This window comes from Bos grunniens, chromosome 7 (assembly GCF_055505025.1).
Source record: "Bos grunniens cultivar Pamir isolate PY7600 chromosome 7, Bosgru_T2T1.0, whole genome shotgun sequence".
NCBI lineage: Eukaryota > Metazoa > Chordata > Mammalia > Artiodactyla > Bovidae > Bos > Bos grunniens.
The window spans coordinates 30785814-30795255 of record NC_141171.1 but is presented as its reverse complement, the minus strand read 5'-3'; positions in this window follow the sequence as shown (position 1 = coordinate 30795255).

Genomic DNA, 9442 nt, shown 5'->3' with positions numbered 1-9442 from the left:
TCCAAAAAAATAAAGTCTGACACTGTTTCCACTGTTTCCCCATCTATTTCCCATGAAGTGATGGGACCTGATGCCATGATCTTAGTTTTCTGAGTGTTGAGCTTTAAGCCAACTTTTTCACTCTCCTCTTTCACTTTCATCAAGAGGCTTTTTAGTTCCTCTTCACTTTCTGCCATAAGGGTGGTATCATCTGCATATCTGAGGTTATTAATATTTCTCCCAGCAATCTTGATTCCAGCTTGTGCTTCTTCCAGCCCAGCGTTTCTCATGATGTACTCTGCATAGAAGTTAAATAAGCAGGGTGACAATATGCAGCCTTGACGTACTCCTTTTCATATTTGGAACCAGTCTGTTGTTCCATGTCCAGTTCTAACTATTGCTTCCTGACCTGCATATAGGTTTCTCAAGAGGCAGGTCAGGTGGTCTGGTATTCCCATCTCTTTCAGAATTTTCCACAGTTTATTGTGATCCACATAGTCAAATGCTTTGGCATAGTCAGTAAAGCAGAAATAGATGTTTTTCTGGAACTCTTTTGCTTTTTTGATGATCCAGCAGATGTTGGCCATTTGATCTCTGGTTCCTTTGCCTTTTCTAAAACCAGGTTGAACATATAATGGCTTAATAACTCATGTGTTTTTTTTATTGCTGAATAGCTCTCCATTGTATGCTATACTGCTGTTTATCCATTTACCTACTAAAGGACATCTGTTGATTGCTTCCAAGTTATGGAATTATGAAAAAAGACACTTAGCTCTGATACAAGTTTTTATACAGATGTAATTTTTCAATTCCTTTGGATAAATACCTTGTAGAGTGATTGCTGGATCATACGGTAAGAGTATGTTTCATTTTGTAAGAAACTGCCAGTCTTCCATGGTGACTGTACCAGCAGTGAGTGAGAGTTCCTGTTGCTCCACGTCCTTGCCAGCATTTGGTGGTGTCAGTGTTTTCAATTTTAGCTGTTCTAATAGGTGTGTGTGTGTGGCAGGGTTGGCAGGGGAGGGTGGGTATAGTATTTCAGCTCTTAATGTTGTGTAAGCCAAATTCTTTTTTTTTTTTTCCCTTAAATCCATGAATAACAACATTCCTGAGAAGAAAGAATCCTGAAAACTATGATACAAAGAACTTAGGTTGTGTTTTTTCCCATTTGTTTAAACTAAAAACAAAACCAAGAATAAGTTACCCATTTCTCCCATCCCCAACTCCCACTGCTGGCAATCACCATCTGTTCTCTGTATGAGATAAGTTGTTTTTTTGTTTGTTTGCTTTTGATGTTTTTAAGATTCCACCTATGAGAAATAATGTGATACTTGTCTTTCTCTCTCTGATTTATTTTCCTAAATTCATCAAATTTTTTAGCCTTTCTTCTTTTACATCTATGTGCAATTAAAATGATAAAATTCCCCTTAAGAAGCACAACTTTAGATGCTTTCCACATCTAAAATTTTGATATGTATTATTTTCGTTATCATTCAGTTAAAAATATTTTCAAATTTACACTTTAAAAAACTCGTGTTGCTTGCTGCTGCTAAGTCGCTTCAGTCGTGTCCGACTCTGTGCGACCCCATAGACGGAAGCCCACCAGGCTCCCCCGTCCCTGGGATTCTCCAGGCAAGAATACTGGAGTGGGTTGCCATTTCCTTCTCCAATGCATGAAAGTGAAAAGTGAAAGGGAAGTCACTCAGTCGTGTTGCTTAGAAGTATAGTTTATTTCCAAAACATAACTCTTTAACAATCCTTTTATTAATAAGTCCTAGCTTAGTTGCATTGTGGTAAGAAAGCATTCTCCTTATTATTTCATTCTTTTAAAACATTTGGAGACTTGGTTAATGACATAAGATCTGGTCAGTTTCGGGGGTAAACAGTTTCCTGTGTATTCAGTGTCTTCTGCCCTTGCTGCCCTTCTTGCTGGACTCAATATTCTGTGTGTGTTCATTAGATTGAGCTTGTTAATCCTGCATTTCATATCACTATCATTCTTGACCTTTTATCTGCTTGTTATAAGGGTTATAAGAGTTAATATAGGAGTATGTTAAAATCTCTCATTATCACTATAAGTTGTCAATTTCTCCTCATAGATTTGTAAATTTTTCTTTATGTGTTTTAAGGCAACTCTATTATTTATGAGTGAAAAAAAATAAAATATTATTTTTGATAAGTTGATAATTTTTTATAATTATGAAGTATCACTCTTTACTTCTGGTAATGCTTTCAGCCTTGAAGTCTGAATTATAACTCACCATCTTTCGTCTACCCAATGCATGGTTTATCTTTTACCATTATTCTACTTTTAATCTATCTGTCCTTATATTTCAATATATCTCTAGTAAATAACATAAATTGTTTCTTTAATAAAGTTTGGTATCTTTATCTTAGGCAGAATATATAGCCTGTTTACATTTAATGTATTTACTTCATGTTTCAACTTAAATATAATGTCTTCATATTTTATTTCTATTGGTACCCTATTTTATGTTTCTCTTTCTTCATTTTCTAGCCCTACTCTAATTTGATGCAACAGATTTTAGTAATCTGAATTCCTCCTATACTAGTCTGATATTTACTCATCCTTTTAATACTCTTTCAGTAGTCTTATTAGAGATTACAGCATGCAATCTTGATTTTTCAAAGCCTAGTGTTACTTGTTAGTTTTATTTTCTTTGTGGATAATATAAAACCTCAGAACACTTAATTCTATTTGCTTTCATGTAATTTTGTGTAGGTGTAGTCATGAATTTTATTTTTATCCCCACAACTCATAATCAGTTCAGCTCAATCGCTCAGGCATGTCCAACTCTTTGTGACCCCATGGGCTGTATCACGCCAGGCTTCCCTGTCCATCACCAACTCCTAGAACTTGCTCAGACTCATGTCCATTGAGTCGGTGATGCCATCCAACCATCTCATCCTCTGTCATTCCCTTCTCCTCCTGCCATCAGTCTTTCCCAGCATCAGGGTCTTTTCCAATGAGTCAGTTCTTCACATCAGGTGGCCAAAGTATTAGAGTTTCACCTTCATGAATACTCAGGACTGATTTCCTTTAGGATGGACTGGTTGGATCTCCTTGCAGTCCAAGGGACTCTCAAGAGTCTTCTCCAATGCCGCACACAGTTCAAAAGCATCGATTCTTGGGCACTCAGCTTTCTTTGTGGTCCAACTCTCACATCCTTATATGACTACTGGAAAAACCATACCTTTGACTATGTGGACCTTTGGCAGCAAAGTAATGTCTCTGCTTTTTAATATGCTTGGTTAATATCTAGGTTGGTCATAGCTTTTCTTCCAAGGACCAAGCGTCTTTTAATTTCATGGGTGCAGTCACCATCTGCAGTGATTTTGGAGTCCCCCCAAAATAAAGTCTCTCACTGTTTCCATTGTTTCCCCATCTGTCTGCCATTAAGTGATGGGGCCAGATGCCATGATCTTCGTTTTTTGAATGTTGAGTTTCAAGTCAGCTTTTTCCACTCTCCTCTTTTACTTTCATCAAGAGGCTTTTCAGTTTCCTCTTTGCTTTCTGCCATAAGGATGGTGTTGTCTGCATATCTGAGATTATTGATATTTCTCCTAGCAATCTTGATTCTAGCTTATGCTTCATCCATCCCAGCATTTTGCATGATGCATATGAGTTAAATAAGCAAGGTGACAATATACAGCCTTGATGTATTCCTTTCCCAATTTGGAACCAGTCTGTTGTTCCATGTCTGAGTCTAACTGTTGCTTCTTGACCTGCATACAGGTTTCTCATACAGGAGGCAGGTAAGGTAGCCTGGTATTCTGATCTCTTTAAGAATTTTCCACAGTGTGTTGTGATCCACACAGTCAAAGGCTTTGGCATAGTCAATAAAGCAGAAGTAGATGTTTTTCTGGAACTCTCTTGCTTTTTCAATGATCCAACAGATGTTGGCAATTTGATCTCTGGTTCATCTGTCTTTTCTAAATCCAGCTTGAACATCTGGAAGTTCTCAGTTCACATACTTTTGAAGCCTTGTTTGGAGAATTTTGAGCATTATTTTGCTAGCATGTGAGATGAGTGCAATTGTGCGGTAGTTTGAACATTCTTTGGTGTTCCCTTTCTTTGGGATTGTAATGAAAACTGACCTTTCCAGTCCTGTGGCCACTGCTGAGTTTTCCAAATTTGCTGGTCGGAACTAAATCAAATCCCTTATGATTATGCAGTGGGAGTGACAAGTAGATTCAAGGGATTAGATCTGATAGAGTGCCTGAAGAACTATGGATGGAGATTCATGACATTGTACAGTGGGCAGTGACCAAGACCATCCCCAAGAAAAAGAAATTCAAAAAGGCAAAATGGTTGTCTGAGGAGGCCTTGCAAATAGCTTAGAAAAAGAGAAGCTAAAGGCAAAGGAGAAAAAGAAAGATATACCCATTTGAATGCAGAGTTCCAAAGAATAGCAAGGAGAGATAAGAAAGTCTTCCTCAGTGACCAATGCAAAGAAATAGAGGAAAACAATAAAATGGGAAAGACCAGAGATCTCATCAAGAAAATTAGAGATACCAAGGGAACTTTTCATGCAAAGATGGGCACAATAAAGGACAGAAATGATATGGACCTAACAGAAGCAGAAGATGCTATTAAGAAAGGGTAGCAAGAATAAACAGAAGAACTATACAAAAAAACATCTTCACGACCCAGATAATCATGATGTAGTGATCATTCACCTAGAGCCAGACATCCTGGAATGCGAAGTCAAGTGGGCCTTAGGAAGCATCACTACGAACAAAGCTAGTGAAGGTGATGGAATTCCATTGAGTTATTTCCAGTCCTACAAGATGATGTTGTTAAAGTGCTGCACTCAGTATGCCAGAAAATTTGGAAAACTCAGTATTGCCTAATAAAATCATATACATTTAGATTTATCCAAATATTTGCATTGTCTTTGCTCTTTATTACTTCCTGTACTTCTAACTTTATACACTGATCATTTTCCTCCTGCCTAAAGAATTCTATTTGGTATTTCCTTAAGTGGTAGTCTGCTGGTAAGAAATTATTTTATTTTTATCTGGAAATGTCATTCCTGAAGGATATTTTTGCCCAGTATAAAATTATTGTCATTCAACAATATGAACATGTCATTTCTTTTGACTTCACATTTCCATTATCTCTATTGAGAAATTTGCTATTATGTCTTTGAAAGCAATATGTCTTTTTAAAATCTAAATGATTTTAATATTTTTCTATATTTTCAAAGCAGTTATATTAGAATTTGCTTAAGTACAGATTTCTTTTTATTTATCCTTCTTGGGATTCATGGACTTCCCTTGTAGCTTAGTCGGTCAAGAATCTGCCTGCGAGGCAGGAGACCCAGGTTCGATTCTGTATTGGGAAGATGCCCTGGCAAAGGAAATGGCAACCCACTCCAGTATTCTTGCCTGGAGAATCCCATCTACAGAGGAGCCTGGCAGACTACAGTCCATGGGTCACAAGAGTCAGACACAACTTAGCGACTAAACCACCACCACCTCGGTGTGTCATAGCTATGCTTCCAAGGAGCAAGTCTTTGGGCTTCCCTGGTACCTCAGCTGGTAAAGAATCCACCCGCAGTGCAAGAGACCTGGGTTCGATCCCTGGGTTGGGAAGATTCCCTGGAAAAGGGAACCACTACCCACTCCAGTATTCTAGCCTGGAGAATTCCACGGACTGTATAGTACATGGGGTCACAAAGAGTCGGACGTGACTGAGTGACTTTCCACTCACTGGGATTCATGGGCTTCCTAATTCTGTGACTTGATGTCTCTTACCAACTTTAGAAAAGTTCAGTCATTCAAAAATCACTTATAAGCTGTGCCACTACCTAAAGCAATTACTTTCATTTCTGTGCATTCCTTCATGGTGTCCTTCACATGTTTCTAAAGCATTTTTGTGATACAATAGTGGTGTAAATTGTATAATTTAAATAACAGATAAAAGGTAAGATTGATGTAAAATGTGTACAGTATATATTGCATCTATGCAAATGTATTGCATATATGAAATGTGAAAAGGATTCGCTAGTGTGTCGGCAGTTATCTTTTGTAGTATCACAATAAACTGGAGGTTTATGTTTATAGCTTGCCACTTTTGTTGCAGTTTTGATTCATCATAAAGAGTGGTGTGTTTCATTTACTAATGATTTATGAGTACCAAGAGTACAGTTTTATCATATTTAGGTTTTTTCCTAGTATGTCATAAGCAAGTGTTACATTTCTGCTGCTTTTAACATAAAAATGGCTCTCCAAGCTACCTCTCAGTGTCATTCAAAACACTTTATTTCTTTGCCATTGTGTTACTTTTTCCCTCATTTATAAATGACACCTTAGTTGAGTCAAATGTTACCTTCCCTCAAACTACAAACAAGCTTTGCTAAATTAAATTCATGTTTAGAAAATAAATGCTGAAGGCTTTCGTTAATTCTTGCATTTGAATGGTGAGTTTTGGCCTGGAAAATTCCTTTCAATTGTTGGCATGAGGGCGAAGTCACCTTAGATCACTAAGAGGTGCTAGGGTCTGGCTAGGACTCAGTATTGGAGGGAGGTCACTGGGACTCTCATTGTTTCAATCTTTAATGTGCATAGCACGTTTTTTCCTGGAGCTAATTATTTACTCAAATGCTCTCCCTTCACGGACCACCCATGCCAAACTTCAGTGACAGTCTTCAAGGAATTAGAAGGTCACCTTGCCTTTCTTCTCACCTTCCCAGAGCTCCTCTGCAGGCCAGAAGAGAAGCGGGAGCATTGACTTCCGTTGACATTTACCCACGCTAGGCACTGGGGTAAAAAAACGAAGATTTGAAGATCCTTGGTTCCTGCCCTCAAGGAGCTTCAGAGGTAGAATGTGTATATGAAATGGGTTTAAACTATATAAAGTGATTTTTCTTTCATGCCAGTCAATGGCTTTGAGAGTATGAGGTGGAGATCAAGCCCATTAAAAATGGCCGTGGAGGGGCAATCTCAGCTTCATTGAGTTCCTACTGTGTGCAAGACCCTGTGAGCAAAGGATTATTAGAAACATATAAAACTGAGGAACTGAAGTTCATCTGAAACTTTAATATGCCTGTTTCTATGAATTTCAAGTGTGAAATTACACAATTATCTAACTTAAAGTCGGTGGCCACAAATGGTTAATTTAGGGAACATAGAACAAACTGTGGAAAATTCTTCAAGAGATGGGAATGCCAGACCACCTTACCTGCTTCCTGAGAAACCTGTATGCAGGTCAAGAAGTAACAGAACTGGACATGGAACAACAGACTGGTTCCAGATTGGGAAAGGAGTATGTCAAGGCTGTATATTTTCACCCTGCTTATTTAACTTATATGCAGAGTATATCATGAGAAATGCCAGGCTGGATGAAGCACAAGCTGGAATCAAGATTGCAGGGAGAAATGTCAATAAGTTCAGATATGCAGATGACACCATACTTATGGCAGAAAGTGAAGAGGAACTAAAGAGCCTCTTGATGAAAGTGAAACAGGAGAGGGAAAAATCTGGCTTAAAACTCAACTTTCAAAAAATGAAAATCATGACATCCAATCCCATCACTTCATGGCGAATAGATGGGGAAACAATGAAAACAGCAAGAGACTTTATTTTGGGGGGCTCCAAAATCACTGCAGATGGTGACTGTAGCCCCGAAATTAAAAGACGCTTGCTCTGTGGAAGAAAAGCTATGACCAACCAAGACAGCATATTAAAAAGCAGAGACATTACTTTGGCAACAAAGGTCCATCTAGTCAAGGCTGTGGTTTTTCCAGTGGTCATGTATGGATGTGAGAGTTGGGCCATAAGGAAAGCTGAGCACCGAAGAATCGATGCTTTTAAACTGTAGTGTTGGAGAAGACTCTTGAGAATCCCTTGGACAGCAAAGAGATCCAACCAGTCCATCCTAAAGGAAATCAGTCCTGAATATTCATTGGAAGGACTGATGCTGAAGCTGAAGGTCCAATACTTTGGCCACCTGATGTGAAGAACTGACTCATTGGAAAAAAACCCTGATGCTGGGAAAGGTTGATGGCAGGAGGAGAAGGGGATGACAGAGGACAAAATAGTTGGCTAGCATCCCCAGCTCAATGGACATGGGTTTGAACAAGCTCCAGGAGATGGTGAAGAACAGGGAAGCCTGGCATACTGCAGTCTGTGGGGTTGCATAGAGTTGGACATGACTGAGCAACTGAACAAGAACCATAAGTTGGGTTTGAGTATGATGATTGGGAAGGGGTGAGAAGTGGAGAGCAAGTGAATATGGTTCTTACATCTTAGAGTGAAAAAGGAGATTGATTAAACACTGATTGTATTCCAGAAATTAGGGGAAATCTATTTACTTGAGAGAACTAAAATTGAATGCTGTGAAACCCTGATGATTCTTGCTGCACGCTGCATTGATCTGAGTGCTGAATGTATCTACCTTGACAGGTTCAGGCAACCTTTCAAAAAAATTCTTTGAAAAAAATCAATTATTTAATTGATCTATATATTTATGTTTGCTCCTATTCACTGTTATTTACTATTCACCTAGGCTGCCAACTTTTAAACAATCTTGGTACAAATGTTTGGTCCTAAACATTAGCAGATAGATGTGTTTTATATAACAGTTATGGAGTCCATTAACATGAAGCACTAAAGCACAAAAAGAAACGAAAGAGATTTATAAGCATGTGAAATGCCCTCACCAGAGACAGTGGAAATAAATCCAAAGTCAGAGGAACATTTATGAAGTTACTGCAAGCAGATTTATCTACTTCAAAACATGTTTTGTGGGACTGAAACATACCTAATCTACTATGCTTAAGTTAAAAGGTAAAATCTACAAATTGACTCTCATTTATTGGTTTGATGGTATCCCCCTATATTTAAGGAAACCTAACTGTTGGAGAAGGCAATGGCACCCCACTCCAGTACTCTTGCTTGGAAAATCCCATGGACGGAGGAGCCTGGTGGGCTGCAGTCCATGGGGTCGCTAAGAGTCGGACACAACTGAGCATCTTCACTTTCACTTTTCACTTTCATGCATTGGAGAAGGAAATGGCAACCCACTCCAGTGTTCTTGCCTGGAGAATCCCAGGGACGGGGGAGTCTGGTGGGCTGCCATCTCTGGGGTCGCACAGAGTCCGACACGACTGAAGTGACTTAGCAACTGTTGCAGAAGAGAGAAATCTCCATTTAAATATTTCTCTGTCATGTGCATTCTTGGTAATAGAAATTGCCCTAATAATTTTTCTTTAAAAATTAGAAATTTGGGAAAGCTTAGATTATTAGTACTTTCACTTTAAAAGACTTCTAGCACTACTGTTTCACAGAAATACCCAATTCTGAGCCCAAGTGCTGGTAACAACAGTAGTCTAGAGGGCAACTTTTTCTTGGCTGCAACTAGAGATATTATTAGCATCTTCAGAAGCAAACATCATCTCCCCCACCAAAAAAAGTTGGCAAAGTAAAGTGGTGGCAT